The sequence below is a fragment of the Molossus molossus genome, unplaced genomic scaffold, assembly GCF_014108415.1.
Source record: "Molossus molossus isolate mMolMol1 unplaced genomic scaffold, mMolMol1.p scaffold_m16_p_2, whole genome shotgun sequence".
NCBI lineage: Eukaryota > Metazoa > Chordata > Mammalia > Chiroptera > Molossidae > Molossus > Molossus molossus.
Genome location: NW_023425355.1, coordinates 39,407,270 through 39,426,627, shown reverse-complemented (window position 1 = coordinate 39,426,627; position 19,358 = coordinate 39,407,270). Strand labels below are relative to the sequence as shown.

Below are 19,358 nucleotides of genomic sequence, written 5' to 3'. Positions count from 1 at the left end.
GATAAATTCAGGTCATGGTTTAAATAGCATGATTTTTTTTTTCTTTTTTTTGGTACGTGCCCATACTGGGAACCGAAACCGGGACTCTCTGGTCGGCAGGCCGATACTCCAACTGCTGAGCCAAACCGGCCAGGGCAATAGCATGAAATTTAAAAACTTATTTTTATTTTTCACTAAGCTACAAAGAAACAGTGAGGTATTTATTTATTATTTTAAAGATCAATGTTTTTGAAATCAATGAATATATATATATATATATATATATATATATATATATATATATATTTTTTTTTTATCCTCACCCGAGGACATTTTTCCATTTTTTGTTCAGGTAGAGTGGGAGGGAGAGAGAGAAACATCGATGTGAAAGGGACACATCGAGTGGCTGCCACCCGCACAACCGACCAGGGCCGGGGACAAACTGCAACCGAGGTACGTGCCCTTAGCGGGAACCGAACCCGGGTCTCTCAGGACCGCAGGCAGATGCTCTAACCGCTGAGTCAAACCGGTCAGGGCAATGAATATATTTTTTTAAATGAAATTAATTACTATTAAAGCTTTGAATTTGTACTGGGCAGATTGTCAATTTGTTTATTGACAGGTTGTTAACAAGAAAAGGGCTATTTTGTTCTTACCGATCAGAGCATGTGTATGGATATGGCATTAAGACGGCTCTGCAAATACTCAGTAAACACAAGGAAGCCCATGAATGTTTCTTCCCTGTTCATCCTCCTGAAATGAAGCACTCATAAATTAATAGACATGAAGATCTGAGGAGTGCTCATCATAAATAATTATTCAATTTTTTTATTATCTTCTATTTTTTTTTTCAGGTAGAGTGGGAGGGAGAGAGAGGAAGAGAGAGAGAGAAACATCGACATGAAAGGGATACATCGAGTGGCTGCCACCCGCACGACTAACCAGGGCCAGGGACAAACTGCAACAGAGGTACATGCCCTTAGTGGAAACTGAATCTGGGTCTCTCTGGACCGCAGGCCAATGCTCTGACAGCTGAGCCAAACTGGCCAGGGCAATAATTATTCAATTTTAACCAACAAGTAAATGGTGACTTGCAATGTTAAAAAATGTAATAACACCTGCACTAAAAATAACAACTACCATAGCATCTAGGGTCAGATCTTGATCATTCATGTTAATACAGGGGTAAAATGGTACCAAAGCTGGATTTTGAAAAAAATATGGTCATGGTTCTCAAACTGTGGTCCCCAGATCAGCACCATCAGCATTATCAAGGAACTTGTAAATGCAAATTCTCAGGCTCCATTCTGATAAATGAATCCAAAACTCTGAAAGTGGGGACTTGTGATCTTTGTTATAATAAGCTTTCTAGATGATCTTGATACTGGCTCAAGTTTATAAACCAGAGAACTATAATATAGTGCTGTCCAATATGGCAGCCACTAGACATACATGGCTATTGAACACTTATAATTGACTAGTCTGAATTGAGATGAGCTGTAACTGTAAAGTACATACCAGATATTAAATATGCAATATAAAAAATGGATATTTTCTTATACTTTTTGTAGAGTATATATGTTGACATGATAACATTTTTATTATATTGGGTTGAGTGAAATATTTTATTAAAAATAATTTTACCTGACTATTGGTATTCTATTCTCCATTGATTGACAGCCTGGGTGGCTTTGGAGAACTTGCCTTAGGACATTGTAAGCCCAGGCCTTAGGACTCAGACTGGAACTTACATCATCGGCCCCCTATTCTCAGACCTTCAGACACTGACTAAATCACAAAACTAGCTTTTCTGGTCCTCCAACTTGCAGACAAAAGATGATGTGACTTCTCAGACTTTATAACCACAATCCTCAGCTGAAAAAACCACCTGAAAATAGCTGGTAGGAAATACTGAAAGTGTGGAGAATGGAGAGGAGACAAGAGAAGATGACAAGTGGGTGAGTGTACTCTCACAGTTGTGCTGCCAGCTGGGAAGATGGAGGGAAGGCGCAGTGGCACAGCTCCTGCCACTTGGGAGCAGGGGATTCCCAAGTCCCACACAGAGATCCCCAATCAAGAGCAACAGAGAAGAGAAGGGGAGGATCTGTAACATCTGACAGTGATAATCAGAGGTGATTTGGCACACCAGGTGTATCACCACTATCACGGGTTAAAAGCCAGTGCATGGTTGTGACGCCAGCCTGGAAAGCTCCCCTGAGTGTGGAAGCTGAAGACCCCACAAAGCAAAAGGGCACACCTGAGGATGGGTCTGAGAAGATCACACAGCAGTGAATCTGAGGGGCTAGGTATTAACTGAAAGAATTTTGATGAAGGCTAGCCAGAATTCCCCCGGAAAGAGGCATATTTCTCCCCATCTCCAGCAGAGAGGAGGTGCCCCTCCCCCCACCTGTGGAACAGCTTTGAGCTGGAAATCAGCACCCCACTGAAAGGGCCTGGTAGCACTGGAAATCTAGACATCTGTCCAGGAAGGAGCCTGCATAGAAGCCCCACCCAGAGAGAGCAGGCCAGGCAGAAAGATTTAGAGTCAAGTAGGGTCCTTTTTTCATTCTTTTTCCTTTTTTTCTTTTTTTTTTTCTATTCTCTCCTACTTCAGGTGGCAACCAGGGGATGCCAGCAACACAGGCAGAGTTGAGGCATTTGAAGGAGAGAAAGAGACTGCCTGCCTGACACATAAGCGACAGGCACCACCCCCAACACAAATCTGTTTAAATCACCCTGACTGGACCTGATACCCTGCAGAGCAAGCCCAGTGCCATGGGGGGAGGGAAAGCAGCTCAGAACAAATACATATAAGTGGTGAGCCCTGAAGGCAACCCTGCCTCTGGGCTAGGTACTACCTGGGATACCGCCTTGCAGGGCTTCAGCCAGGATGCAGGAGGCAAGGCAGAGATAACAATTCACATTGGCCTGCACCAGAGAACTGTCCAAGAGGACATGGACCCACACCCAAGGAGCCAGATCCAACAACATCAGAGTAAAATCCCGTGAGCTCCATAAATAGCAGATCTGCCCTGGCCTGTTTGGCTCAGTGGTTAGAGTGATGGCCAGCAGACCAGAGAGTCCCGGGTTCAGTTTCCACTAAGGGCACATACCTCTGTACCTCGGTTGCAGTTTGTCCCGGGCCCTGGTTAGGGTCATGTGGGTGGCAGCCACTCGATTGTCCCTTTCACGTTGATGTTTCTCTCTCTCTCTTCCTCCTGCTCTATCTGAAGATAAATGCAGGGAAAAAAATTTCCTCAGGTGAGGATTAGAAAAAAAGTAGCAATTCCTAGGTGTTTTTTGTTGTTGTGGTGATGGTTGTTTTGGTGTGTGTGCTTTTGTAAATTTTTATTTTTAATGCAATTTTTTCTGCTTTTCTTATTCCATTTTTTTACTTTTCTATTCTGTATTTTATTTCTCTCTCCCTCTCCTTTCCTCTCTCGCTAAAATCAATAAAGAAAAAAATTAAATAACCTTAAATATAAATGGCTTAAATGCTCCAATCAAAAGACATAGGGGAGCTGATTGGATAAGAAAATATGACCCATATATATATTTTATTAAATTTAGCATTATTATTTTCTAAATTTAGCATTATTATTTCAGTCGTTATTTCCTACCTTTTAATTTTTATATTTACCCTATTTCTGGTCTCTGCCTTCCTTGCTTTCATATTCTCTATTATGTTCTTTTCCCCTCTCCTAAACCTTTTGGTCACTTACCTTCTAGTATTCTTTTTGTGAGTATACATGTGTGTATGTGTGTGTGTGTGTGTGTGTATGTGTTTACTGTTTGTCTTTTAAGTTTTTTTGTTGAAGTTATGCTTTTACCACTATTGATGATGATATTTTTTAAAGGTGCTTTTTGGTTTGGTCTGGAATTGCCTTGCCTTCTTTATATATATATATATATATATTTACCCTCTCCCTCTTCTAATTGGTTTGGTCTCACATCTTCTAGTATTCTTCTGTGTGTGTGTGTGTGTGTGTGTGTGTGTGTGTGTGTGATTTGAGTTAGTTTGTCTTTTGATTTCAGTTAGTCTTTTTATCTTTTGGTTGAGTGGTTGAGGCTGGGGCTTTTATCAATGTTGATGCTGATAATTTCTTTCAGGTTCTTTTTTATTTAGTCTGGTTGTACCTTGCCTTCTTTACTTTCATTTTTTCCTTTCCTTCTTCTTATTTTTTTGATTTTGCACCTCCTAGTACTGTGTGTGTGTGTGAGTGTGTTTTTTGTTTGTGTGTCTTTTCATCTCTTTTTTGAAGTGGATGCTTTTATAATTATTGATGCTGATATTTGTTGGGGGATTCTAATTGGTTTGATCTGGTTTTGCTTTGTTTGGATCTGTCAACACCTATATAATGGTTGGTACGACAGGGATTAAAGGGTGGGGTTGAGAGTCATAGTTTACAACCCAGAGGACAGAGTCCACCTACAAATGGACAACAACAATCAAGACCCAAATTTAATAGGAGAGCCAACATAACCCACAAAAAGGTCTCTCCTAGAGTACCCAACTCAGAAGACAAAGGTGGCTACTCTACTGGTTTCCACAGGAAAGATACCACACCAAGACAAGGAGGCATAACAATCTTCTCTGATACACACTGACCTGCCTAAGTATCCCATCATGCCTCCCCTGGCCCCAAACTATCAGACTACTAAAACAGTGAGACAAAAAAACAAAACAAAACATACAAATAAAAGAAAAAGAGGAATAACCAGAAAAAGAACTACATGAAATGGAGCAAGCAGTCTGTCAGGTAAAGAATTCAAAGCAATGGTTTCAGGAAAGCTCAAAAAACTTAGTGAGAACTACAAGCGACTTAATGAGAAATACACCAACATAAAAAAAGAGGTAGAAGTTATGAATAAAAATAAAGTGGAAATGAAGAATGACATAGCTGAAATAAAAAATTCACTGGAAGTATTTAATAGTAGGTTAGAAGAAGCTAAAGACCAAATAAGAGAGAAGACAAAGTAGAAAAAAAGCACCCAAATAGAGCAGCAAGTAGAAAATAATATAAAAGTAGGAGGATAGCCCTGGCTGGTTTGGCTCAGTGGAGCATTGGCCTGTGGTCCAGAGAGACCCATGTTCGGTTCCCACTTAGGGCACATACCTTGGTTGCAGTTTGTCTCTGGCCCTGGTTGGGTCTTGCGGGAAGCAGCCACTTGATGTGTCCCTTTCATGTCCATTTCTCTCTCTCTCTCTCTCTCTCTCTCTCTCTCTCTCTCTCTCTCTCCCTCCCTCTCTCTCCCTCCCACTCTATCTGAACAAAAAATGGAAAGATGTCCTTGAATGAGGATTAAAATAAAGTAGGAGGAGAGTTTAAAGGAACTTGGGGACAACACAGGACATAACAACATTCACATCTTATGGGTACCAGAAGGAGAAGAATCAGAGAAAGAAATAGAGAACCTGTTTGAAGAAACAATGACAGAAGACTTCCCTAATTTGATGAAGGAAAAAGTCACACAAGTCCAAGAAACCCAGAAAGTCCCAACCAAGATGAACCCAAAAGACCCACACCTAGGCACATAAAATTAAAATGGCAAATGTTAAAGACAAAAGAAGAATCTTAAAGGCAGCAAGAGAGTCAGAAAGTTACCTACAAGGGAATTTCCATTACACTGTCAGCTGATTGCTCAATAGAAACACTGTAGGCCAGAAGGGAATGGCATGAATTATACAAAATAATAAAAAGCAAGGATCTGAATCTAAGACTACTCTATCCAGCAAGGTTATCATTAAAAAATGAAGGTGAAATAAAGAGCTTTACAGACACACACACACACACACACAGGGCTAAAGGAATTTACTACCACCAAACCAGCACTGCAAGAAATGCTAAAGGAACTATTATAAAAAGAAGAAATAGAGAGAAAGAGGGGGGAACACAGGCACAAAGAATAAAAATGACAACAAATAGGTACCTATCAATAATAACCTTATCCTGGCTGGAGTAGCTCAATGGTTGAATTTGTACTGAGAGGTCGCTAATTTGATTCTCAGTCAGAGCACATGCCCAGGTTGTGGGCCAAATGCCCAGTGCGAGGCAGCCTATAGATGTTCTCTCTCATTAATGTTTCCATCTCTCTCTCTCCCTTCTTCTCTCTCTAAAATCAATAAAATTTTTTTTTAAATAACCTAAATATAAATGGCTTAAAAGCTCCAATCAAAAGACACAGGGGAGCTGATTGGATAAGAAAATATTATATATATATATATATATATATATATATATATATATAGTCTACCATAGACCCACTTCAGATAAAATGACTCATATAGGATGAAAGTGAATGGATGTAAAAAAAAATTCTATGGAAATGATAAAAAAAAAAGCTGGTGTAGCAGTACTCATATCTGATAAGATAAACTTCAAAATAAAGGTCATAATAAGGTACAAAGAAGGTTACTATATAATATTAAAAGAATTGAGCCAATAAGAAGATATAATGCTGGAAAACATATATGCACCCAATATAGGAACACCAAACTATATTTAAAAGACTTCTGGAAGACTTCAAGTGAGAGACTGACAGCAATACAAACATAGTAAGGAATTTTAACACTCCACTGGATATCAATGGATAAATCTCTCCACTGATATCAATGGATAAATCTTCTAGACAAAAAAATAATAATAATAATAACAAGGAAACAGAGATCCTAAATGATGCACTAGATCAGCTGGATTTAATTGCTATTTACAGAACATTTCACCCCAAAGCTACAAAATACACATTGTTCTCAAATGAATATGGGACATTCTCAAAGAGAGACCACATGTTAGGACAAAAACTAAGTCTCTACAACTTCAAGAAGATTGAAATCATATCAAGCATCTCAAATCACAATGGAATAAAACTATAAATTCATTACAAAAAAACAATAAAAAACACTCAAACACAAGCAGGCTAAATAACATGTTATTAAACAATTAATAGGTTACCAATGAGATGAAAAAAGAAATAAAACTTTCCTGGAAACTAATGAAAATGAACATACAACAACACAAAATCTATGAGACTCAGAAAAAGCAGACTTCAGAGAGAAGTTCATAGCAATACAGGCCTAACTCAAGAAACAAGAACAATTTCTAAGAAGCTATCTAAACCTACCATTTAAAGATTTAGAAAACAAGAAAAATACAGAGTAGCCTAGCCAGTGTAGCTCAGTGGTTTATTGTTGACCCATGGACCAAGAGGTCATCAGTTCAATTCCCAGTCAGGGTACATGCCCTGGTTGTGGGACAAATCCCCAGTGGCAGGGGGTAAGCAGGAGGTGGCCAATCCATGTTCTCTCTCATCAATGTTTCTATCTCTCCCTCTACCTTCTTCTCTATATAAAAATCACTGAAGAAAGATGAAAGAAAGAAAGAAAGAAAGAAAGAAAGAAAGAAAGAAAGAAAGAAAGAAAGAAAGAAAGCAAGCCAGCCCAGAGTTAGTACAAGGAAGGAAATAATAAAGACTGGAGTGTAAAACAAAAACAAAAACATTGAGACTAAAATCAATAAATAATTAAATAAACAAAAAACAAAAGATCAATAAAACCAAGGGTTGGTTCTTTGAAAAGATAAACAAAATTGATAAACCTTTAGCCAGACACCAAGAAACAAAGAAAGAGGACCCAAATCAATAAATTCAGAAACAAATGAAATAACACCTGAAACCACAATAATACAAAGGTTACTAATACAAATAATACTATGAACAAGTATATGCCAACAAATTTGACAACGTTGGTGAAATGGACAAAATCCTAGAATAATACAGTCTTCTAAAGCTCAACTGGGAAGAGTCAGAAAACCAGAGCAGACCAATAACAACTAAAGAAATAGAAGCAGTAATGAATAAACTCCCAGCAAACAAAAGCCCTACTCTGGATGGCTTTACAGGAGAGTTTTACCAAACATTTAAAGAGTTTTACCAAACATTTAACACCTATTTTCCTCAAACTATTCCAAAAAAATCAAGAGGAAAGAAGACTTTCAAGCTCTTTTTTAATTTTAATTTTTTATCTTCACCTAATGACATTTTTGCATTTATCTTCAGATAGAGCAGGAGGGAGAGAAGGAGGAAGACAGAAAAACATCAAAGTGAGAGAGATACATTGAGTGGTTGCCACCCATACAACCCCAACCAGGCTGTAAACAAATTTCAACCGAGGTACGTGCATTTAGCAGGAACTGAACCCAGGACTTTCTGCTTTGTGGGCCAATGCTCTAACCACTGAGAAAAACTGGCCAGGGCTCTAAGCTCTTTTTATGAGGCCAGTATAATCCTAAACCAAAAACCATATAAAGACACTACAAGGAAAGAAAATGACAGACCAATTTTCCTGGTGCACATACATACCAAAATCCTCAACAAAATTTTAGCAAATCAGATCCAGCAATATATTTAAAAATTACACACCTGTACCAAGTGGAATAAATGCAGAGATGCAAGGCTGAAACAATCATTCCAAATCAATAAATTTGATATACCACATAAACAAAATGAAAGATAAAAATCATATGATCACATCAATAGATACTGAAAAAGTATTTGACAAAATCCAGCACTCATTTTAACATTTGTTTCTTTATTGATTTTAGAGAGAGAGGAAAGGAAAGGGAGAAAGAGATAGAAATATTGATGGGAGAGAACATCTATTGGCTGCCTCCTGCATGCCCCCCACTGGGGATTTGGCCTATAACCTGGGCATATGCCCTGACTGGGAATCAAACTGGTGACCTCTTGGTGCATGGGAAGATGCTCAACCACTGAGCCACACTAGCCAGGCACCAGCACTCATTCTTTATAAACACTCTCAGCAGAGTGGGGATAGAAGGAGCATACCTCAACATAATAAAGTCTATATATGACAAATCTACAGCCAACATCATACTCAATGGCCAAAGACTAAAATCATTTATCTTAAGAACAGGAACAAGATAAGGATGTCCGCTTTTGCCATTCTTATTCAACATAGTGCTGAAAAACTTAGCCACAGCAAACAGACAAGAGGAAAAAATATAGGCATCCAAATTGGAAAGGAGGAAGTGAAACTGTCATTATTTGCAGATGACATGATATTATACATAGAAAACCCTAAAGCCTCCACCAAAAAACTACTAGATTTAATAAATGAATTTGGCATAGTACTAGGATACAAAATCAATATCCAGAAATCATTGGCATTTTTATACACCAATAAGGAACACACAGAAAGAGAAACTAAATATATATATATAACCAAAAAAATTAAGATACCCAGAATAAAACTAATCAAGGAGGTAAAAGATCTTTTCTCAAAAAATTACAAGACATTGACCAAATAGAGAAATACAGAAAAATGTGGACGCATATACCACGTTCATGAATTTGAAGAATTAACATCATTAAAATGTCTATGTTATCCAAAACAATCTATAGATTCAATGCAACCAACATTAAAATACCAATGACACATTTCACATATCTTGAACAAATACTCCTAAAGTTTATATGGAACCAAAAAAGACTGCAAATAGTCACAGCAATCTTGAAAAAGAAGAACAATGTTGGAGGGAATCACAATTTCAGGTATCAGGTTATACTACAAAACTATTATAAATAAAACAACATGGTAGTGGCACGAGAACAGGCATATAGATCAATGGAACAAAACAGAGAACCCAGAAATCAACCCAAGACATTATGCTCAAATAATATTGGACAAAGGAGCCAAGAGCATAACTGGAGTGAAGACAGCCTCTTCATAAATGGTGCTGGGAAAATTGGACAGCTACATGCAAAAAACTAAACTAGACCACCAACTTACACCAAACATAAGAATAAACTCAAAATGGATAAAAGACTCAAGTCTCTTGTGAAACCATATAAATCCTAGAAGAAAATGTAGGCAGCAAAATCTCAGACATCACACATAGCAGAAATTTCACCGATACATTGCCTAGGGCAATAGAAACAAAGGAAAAAAAATGATAAATGGGACTACACCAAATTAAAAAGCTTTGGCACAGCAAAATAAACCAACATCAAAATGGAAAGGGAGCCCACTCTGTGGGAGAACGCATTTGCCAATGATACATCAGATATGGGGTTAATTTCCAAAATATATAGTGTACTTATACAACTCAACAAAAGAAAGATAAAGAATCCAATTTAAAAATGGGTAGAGGAGCTAAATAGACACCCCTCCAAACAGGACATACAGATAGCCAAGAGACATATGTTCAATATCACTAATCTTCAGAAAGATGCAAATTAAAACAACTGTGAGGTATCACCTTACACCTGTCACAATGGCCGCCATCAACGAATCATCAAACAAGTGCTGGCGAGAGTGTGGAGAAAAGGGGACTCTAGTACACTGCTGGTGGGAATGCAGACTGGTGCAGCCACTATGAAAAACAGTATGGTGTTTCCTTAAAAAATTAAAAATTGATCTGCCTCCCACAGGACCGTGACTGGGGCCCAGGATCAAACCTGCAAACCAGGTATGTGCCCTTGAATAGGAATCATACTGATGACCCTTCTGTCTGTGGACCAATTCTCTTACTGCCGAGCCAAACTGGCCAGGGATATTTTTCTGTTTTTAAACATGTCTACTGGACATTTTAAACTTACATATATGACTTTTATTAAATTTCTGTTGGAAAACACTGTTATAGATGTTTTTTAATCTTTTATTATGTCTGTATATGTACAAATATTTATTTATTTGTTCATTATTTATGTCTTCAGGTATACTGGTTCAGGCTAATCTTAAAAGGAATTTCATTTATTTAGGACAAATCTCCTAAGTCATATACAGGCAGTCTACTATTAGATTTACATAAATGACCTTCACCTATGATTATATATTCACTGTGAATTTTCTACAATCATGGAGAAACTTGTGGTGGAATAATAAGGTAAAATCATATATCTGATTGGAGCTAGCAAGGTTTATCTCTTGTGAGAAGGAAGAGAACTTACAGTTTATAAATAAGTATTTGAAAGAATATCTGATTGCCTGATATATATATATATACTGAGTTGTTTATAGATTGAAGTGTATATGCTTATTTGATAGGGGCTTTCTTATATATACACCTATATTTATTCTTTTTATTTAGCAAGTCAGGTAACTTTTTAATTTTTTTTATAGTATGCATCTACTATATTGTATTAGTTTCAGGAGTAAAATTTAGTGCTCAGACAATCAGATACATTACAAAGTATTACTCCCAATATTTCCAAAACCCACCTGGCACAAACATAGCTATCACAATATTATTCACTATATTTCCTGTGCTGTACTTTAAATCCCCGTGACTGTTTTGTAACTACCATTCTGTACTTCTTCTTGTGAAAAGGTAACACTTCAGGGCACTTCAGGGGGCACAAGGAAAAATCGCTTTAGGGTATTGGTATATGCTTAGATACTGTTTTGTTACATAAATTTCTTTTGTATCTTATACCAGATGGGATCAAGACTGCACCTAATCACTGTTCTTTGGTAGAAGGACAGAAACTACACATAAACTAAATACACTTTATATGGCAAACAATGATGTTTTATCTATTAGGCAACATGAACCATGCATAAGAATAATAAGCTATATGTGGATCTGGAAAAAATGTTTTAAGTGAGAAATAAATTATTATCTCCAAAATATTACAAATAAATTATAGCATCTAAATTAATTTGTGTCTAGTTAAATTTATATGAATTATAATTAAATATTAATTAGTCATTTAAATTTAGTATTTATAGGGATGTTATTACATTAATAAATAAATTGTAGGTTCGATTGTCTTATCTAGCAACAATTCTTGAGTATTCACAATGAATTCCAATAAAGTATACCTAACCATAAATCAAATGTTACCTGTACTCAAATAATTTCAAAATCATTATTTTTTAAAATCACTTTAGATGAGTGCATAAAAAAGCTATGGTACATACACACGATGGAATACTATGCAGCTGTAAGAAAGAAAGAGCTCTTATCCTTTGAGACGACATGGAGGGACCTGGAGAGTATTATCCTAGGCAAAACAAGCCAATCAGAGAAAGACAAGTATCATGTGATCTCACTTATTTGTGGACTATAATGAACAAAACAAGCTGAGGAACAAAGTAGACCTAGAGACACGGAAGCGGGATGCAGACTGACAAACCTCAGAAGAGGTGGATGGAGGAAGGGAGGAGATAAACCACCGAACTTATATATGGATGCATGCATAAACAAGGACATAGACAATAATGCTGAGGGGAGGGGATATCAGGATTGGGAGGAGGATGCCAATGGGGGAAAAAGGAGAAACATCGGTAACAAAAATAAATAAATAAAAATTAAAATCTTGATAATTTTAAAATAATAAATAAAAATCACTTTTAAAAGTTTACAATAGCCTGGCTGGTGTGGCTCAGTGGATTGAACATCATCTCACTGACTGAGAGGTCCCAGTTCAATTCCGGTCAGGGCACATGCCTGGGTTGTGGGCAAATCCCCAGTAGAGGGCATGCAGGAGGCAGCTGGTGGATCTTTCTCTCTCACATTGATGTTTCTATCTCTCTCTCCCTTTCTCACTCTCTAAAAAATCAGTAAAAACATGTTTTAAAAAAGGTTTTCAACAAAATATAAAGTAGGGTAAAAGGGCCCTTTAATATATTTGATACAATCATCATGCGGCTTCCATAAGAGAGTGTACATATAATATAGCCTTTGAGGATCTAATAATGGCCCTGGTGGCAAATATAATGGACCAAGGTCTAGGTATCTTGGCCCATACCTTAAAATGGTCCAAGGACCAATCAGTGCCTACTGGCCAAGAGGCAACCTTGCAAATCTGGATTCTAATTGTTTTACTAGAGAAAATCCTTCTGTAGTATGACACTGTCTATTTCTATTTCCACTATTCCCATTTCATATTGGGGACAGTTCCTATCTTCAAGGATAAACTAAATAATTAATTAGAAAACCTAAAGTTTTTATCCTCTGAAGGTTATGGGGGTGAAGGAAGGTATATTATTGTGCATCTGGGATCAAACACTATGGTACCATGTTGGTAGTTTGGTTAGAAAGAATGTGTGGTCTTCAGTGGGCATCATGTTTTGGATTATAGTTTGGCCAGGAGCATTAACTAACCAGCAATACAGTAGTCCCTCACCAATTTGTGCTTTGATGTTGCAACTTCACTCTTAGTGAAGGAGATTGTATAATAAATTAAGAATCTACTTTGAGCCCTGGCTGGTTTGGCTCAGCAGTTAGAGCATTGGCCTGCGGTCCGGAGAGACCCAGGTTCGGTTCCTGCTAAGGGCATGTACCTCAGTTGCAGTTTGTCCCTGGCCCTGGTTGGACGTGCGGGTGGCAGCCACTCGATGTGTCCCTTTCACGTCGATGTTTTTTTCTCTATCTCTCCCTTCCTCTCTCTCCCTCCCACTCTATCTGTGCAAAAAGTGGAAAAATGTCCTCGGGTGAGGATAAAAAAAAAAAAGAATCCTACTTTGAGGAAATTAATTTATCGAGGTAGATAAACGAGGGCTAACTGTACACCTAGAACACCAGTCCATGGCACTGAGAATTGAAATTAATATGATTTTCTGCCCCATTTAATTAATACTGGGTCATGGCATACTTTTCTATTGCTACATAAATAATACTGGGACAGGGCATATTTTTTCCCTACATTAAATAATATTAAAACAGAGAATATTTTTCCAGTTCTTAGGTTAAACAATATTGAGAACAAGCAAAAATGACTTAGCTTCTTATTTTAAGAAATACATGTTCTGGGAAGATAGATGAACCAACCCAAGTACTGTAGGAATACATATTGGTGCAGCCACTGTGTAAAGCAGTATGAGTTTCCTCAAAAAAACTAAAAATGGAGAAGATGTAAAAATGGAGGTGGAGTAAATGGAAGCTACACAGACCAAAAGGGAATTGCAACTAAAATAAAGACAAATCCTCCAAAAAAAAGCAACAGAAAGGCAGCAGGACAGGACCATATAACCAGAGACACTGGTAGAATCTGCAGAGGAGTGAGAGGGTGGCAGGCTGGGAGCCCAGGGATAGCAGCAATCTTAGCTGTGAGCAGTGCCCCTGGGAAATAATGACCCAGCCCGCTCCACAGCACAAAGAGACTGGACAGAGCCCTAAAATAGCCACAGCCACTCACCTGGGGGCAGTGGCAGAGGGAGGACAGACTGGGCTAAAATTCTGTGGGGACACCTGGAATTTGGAGGGCACTCAGAGTTTTCACTGAGTTGCGGGCACAAAGGACAGTGGCCAGTGTGCTCTTTCCCAGAGCTGTGGGGAAAAGCAGCAGCCTCATGCCTCAGAGATTCAGCCTTTCCCAGGTGAAGCAAAGAAATGCAAACTGAGGCTCATTAACAACCAGCATCTATCCCACCCCCCAGAAATCCTCTTATGCAGAACACCAGGGCTTCAATCCAAGGCACTGAGTAAATGAGACTACAAACCACCAGGAAAAATTGAGAGGATAACTGAACCTTTCCTAGGCTTCAAAATCTACCCAGGAAAATAAGACATGACAGTGGTGTTTAACATGGGCCTGCCCAGCCCCATCCAAACCCAGTAGAGGAAGCCACAAACTGCAGAACACCAACACTCACAGGAAAAATTCGGCAGGCTCAAAAACCCACTGAGATAGCCAAAATGGTGAAACAAATAAACAAACTCCAAAGATGAGATGAATCAAACACAGTTAAGCTAATTATGAGAGGTAGAGTTCAGAGCCATGATCTTGAGGAACCTCAACAGCATGAGTGAGGATATCAGCACCATGAGTAAAGATATAGAAACACTGAAAACCAACCAAGTGGAAATGAAGAATGACATAGCAGAAATTAAGAACACATTGGAAGGACTAACCAGCAGAGTAGAGGAACCTGAGGAAACTGGATCAGTGAATTAGAAGACAGGGTAGAAAAAAATCAACCAATCAGAAAACCAAAAGGAAAAAGCAATTAAAAAACGAGAAGATAGCTTAAGAGAGCTGTGGGACAACTGGAAACATAATAACATTCGCATCATAGGAGTTCCCGAAGTGGAATAAAATGGGCAAGGGTTAGAGAATATATTTGAAGAAGTAGTGACAGAACACTTTCCTAACTTGGTGAAGGAAGAAGGCATTCAAGTTCAAGAAGCACAGAGAGCGCCAAGTAAGAAGAACCCAAACAGGCCCACACCAAGACACATAGTAATTAAAATGCCAAAAACTTGCCCTGGCCATTTTGGCTCAACGGTTGGAGCACTGGCCTGCAGACCGGATAGTCCCAGGTTTGGTTCCTGCTAGGGGCAAGAACTAAATACTACTACTACTACCACTACTACTACTAATAATAATAATAAAATGCCAAAAATTAAAGACAAAGAGAGAATCATAATGGCAGCAAGAAATAAGCAACAGGTTACCTACAAAGGAAACCCCATAAGGCTCTCAGCTAACTTCTCAACAAGAACACTACAGGCCAGAAGGGAGTGGCATGAAGTAATCACAGTCATGAAAAACAAAAATCTTAATCTAACATACTCTATCCAGCAAGGTAATCAATCAAAATAGATGGTTAAATAAACAGTTTTCCAGACAAAAAAAGACTAAGGGAATATATTAACACTAAACCAGCACTGCAAAATATGCTAAAAGGACTGCTGTAATTAGTAGAAGAAATGGAAATAAAAAGAGAACCACACTAAACAAAAATAAGTACATATCAATTATCACTTTAAATGTGAATGGCTTGAATACTCTGATAAAGACACAGAGTAGCTGACTGGGTAAGAGAGCATGACTCATATATGTTGCTTACAAGAGACCCACTTCACAACAAAAGTCTCACATAGGTTGAAAGTGAAGGAGTAGAAAAAAAATCTTTCAAGCAAATGAAAAGGAAAAAAAAAGCTGGGGTAGCAATACTCATATCTGATGAAGTAGATTTCAAAATAAAGACCTTAACTAGAGACAAAGAAGGCCACTAAATAATATTGAAAGAATCTATTCAACAAGAAGATATAACCTTGGTAAACATATTTGCACCCAATATGGGAGCACCAACATATACTAAAATTTTTTCTGGAGGACTTCAAAAGAGAAATCAACAGCAATACAATCATAGCAGGGGACTTCAACACTCTGCCCACATCACTGGATAAATCATGTAGACAAAAAATAAACAAGGAAACACAGACTCTGAATGAAGCACTAGATGAAATGTATTTAATAGATATCTACAAAGAATTAACCCCAAAATTGCAGAATTCACATTCTTCTAAAGTGCACATGGGCCATTCTCAAAGATAGACCACATGTTAGGACACAAACTAAGTCTCTACAAGTTCAAGAAGATTGAAATCATATCAAGCATCTTCTCAGATCACCATGGCATGAAACTAGAAATCAATTGCAACAAGAACATACAAAGACAGTTGAAAGCATGGAGGGTGAATAGCATGTTATTGAACGATGAATGGGTTACCATAGAGATCAAGAAAGAAATAAAAAACTTCCTGGAAACCAATGAAAATGAACACACAACAATACAAAATCTATGGGATGCACTAAAAGCATTTCTGAGAGGGAAGTTCATAGCAATATAGGTCTACCTAAGGAAACCAGAAAAATTTCTAATAAACTATCGAACCTCACAACTTAAAGAACTAGAAAGCAAACAAAAAGAAAACCCCAGAGCAAGTAGAAGGAAGGAAATAGTAAAGATCAGAGCAGAAAGAAATGACATGGAGACAAAAAACAAAACAAAACAAAACAAAACAAAAAAAAAAAAACAATTCAAAGGATCAGTGAAATAAAGAGCTGGTTCTTTAAAAAGATGAACAAGATTGATGGACGCTTAGCTAGACTCACCAAGAAACAAAGAAAGAGAACCCAAATACACAAAATCAGATATAAAAGAGGAGAAATGATAACTGACACCACAGAAATAACAAAGTACTGTTAACAAATATTATGAAAAATTATATGTGAATAAATTAGACAATCTAAGCAATATGGACAAATTTCTGGAAACACATAGTCTCCCAAAACTGAACTGGGAAGAGATAGAAAAACTGAACAGACCAATAACACCAAAAGAAATTGAAGATGTAAGAAAGACTCTCCCAGCAAACAAAAGCCCATGCCTGAACGGCTTCACAAGGGATTTTACCGTACATTCAAAAAAGAACTAATATCCATTCTCCTCAAAGAATTTCAAAAAATTCAAGAAGAAGTAAGACTTTCAAATTTGTTTTAAGAGGCAAGCATAATTCTTATTCAAAAACCAGAAAAATACACTACAAAGGAAACTACAGGCCAATATCACGGATGAACATAGATGACAAAATCCTGAACAAAATACCAAAAATCGAATCCAGCAACACATCAAAAAAATTATTCACCCTGACAAAGTGGGATTCATCCCATGGATGCAATGATGGTAGAATATTTACAAATCAATAAATGTGATACACCATATAAACAAAATGAAAGATAAAAATCATATGATCATATCAATAGACACTGAGAAAGCATTTGACAAAATCCAGCAACCATTTCTGATAAAAACGCTCAGCAATTTAGGAATAGAGAGATCATATCTCGACATTATAAAGGCCATATATGAAAGAATTATAGCCAACATCATACTCAATGGGCAGAAACTGAAAGCATTTCCCTTAAGAACAGGACCAAGTCAAAGATGCCCACTTTCACCACTCTTATTTAACGTAGTACTGGAAGTCTTAGCCACAGCAATCAGATAGAAAGAAAAAATAAAAGGGATCCAAATTGAAAAGGAAGAAGTGAAACTGTCATTATTTGCAGATGACATGATATTATACATCGAAAACCCAAAGAATCTGTCAAAAAATCTACTAGACTTAATAAATGAACTTGGCAAAGTAGCAGGATACACAATTAACATCAAGAAATTGATGGCATTCTGATAAACCAATGATAAACTCACAAAAAGAGAACCTAAAAAAATCCCATTTACCATTGCAGCAAAAAAATTAAGATACCTAGGAATAAACTCAACCAAAGAAATAAAGGACCTGTTTGCAGAAAACTACAGGTTATTGAGAAAAGAAATAGAGGAAGATACAAAAAAGTGGAAGCACATACCATGTTCATGGATTAGAAGAATTAACATCATTAAAATGTCCATACTACCTAAAGCAATCTATAGATTCAATGCAATCCCCATCAAAATACCAATGACATACTTCACAGAACTAGAACAAATACTTCAAAAGTTCATATGTAACCAAAAAAAGACACCAAATCGCCACATCCAACTCAAAAAAGAAGAACAAAGTAAGAGGGATCACATTACGAGATTTCAGGTTATACTACAAAGCCACTGTAATCAAAACAGCCTGGTACTGGCACAAGAACAGGCAGATAGATCAATGGAACAGAATAGAGAACCAAGAAATAGACCCAAGACAATATGCTCAATTAATATTTGACAAAGGTGGCAAGAACATACAGTGGAATAAAGAAAACCTCTTTAATAAATTGTGTTGGGTAAATTGGACAGCTACATGCAAAAAAATAAAACTAGACCATCTACTTACAACATACACAAGAATAAACTCAAAATGGATAAAAGACTTAAATGTGACTCATGAATCCATAAAAATCCCAGAAGAAACTCTATGCAACAAAATTTCAGACATCATAGGCAGCAGAATTTTCACTGATACATCAGCTAAGGCAACAGAAACAAAGGAGAAAATGAACACATGGGACTACATCAAACTCAAAAGCTTCTGCACAGCAAAAGAAACAATCATCAAAATGGAAAGGCAATCTATAATTGCCAATGATACATCAGATAAGGAGTTAATTTTTAAAATATATAGAGTGCTCAAACAACTCAACATAAGGAAGACAAAGAACCCATTGAAAAATGGGCAGAGGAGGGGACTTCCAGTCAAGATGGCTGTGTATGTAAACGCGGTATCCGTCTGCCCACAACCACAATAAAGTTAAAACTAAACTACAGAACAACCACCATTCAAAACCACCTGAAATCAAGCTGAGTGGAAGTCCTACAACTAAGGAATTAAAGCTGCAGCCTGATCCAGACTGGTAGGAGGGGTGAAGGCGCAACGGACTGGTCCCACACCCACCTGTGGCGGATAAAAATCAGGAGGATACTCAGCAGGGAAGGTCCTCCCTGAGGACTGAGGGGTCCCTGTCCCATACCAGATGCCTGCTCAGGGTTCCAGTGCCAGGAAGAGAAGTCCCCATAACTTCTGGCGGGAAAAACCAGTGGGAACTGAGGCTCAGGAAAGCTGACCTGGCTGGAGTCCCAGGCAGCTCCTTAAACGGTCCATGCATGAACTTATCAGACTCACTCCCTCTAAGCTAGG

At 37.6% G+C, this 19,358-nt stretch overlaps 1 protein-coding gene across 5 annotated transcripts in view; it reads right to left on the bottom strand.

Annotated features, from left to right (window-relative positions):
- PAK3 (p21 (RAC1) activated kinase 3) overlaps positions 1-19,358 on the bottom strand; it is a 420,017-nt gene that overhangs the window by 69,624 nt on the left and 331,035 nt on the right. The window lies entirely within an intron of this gene.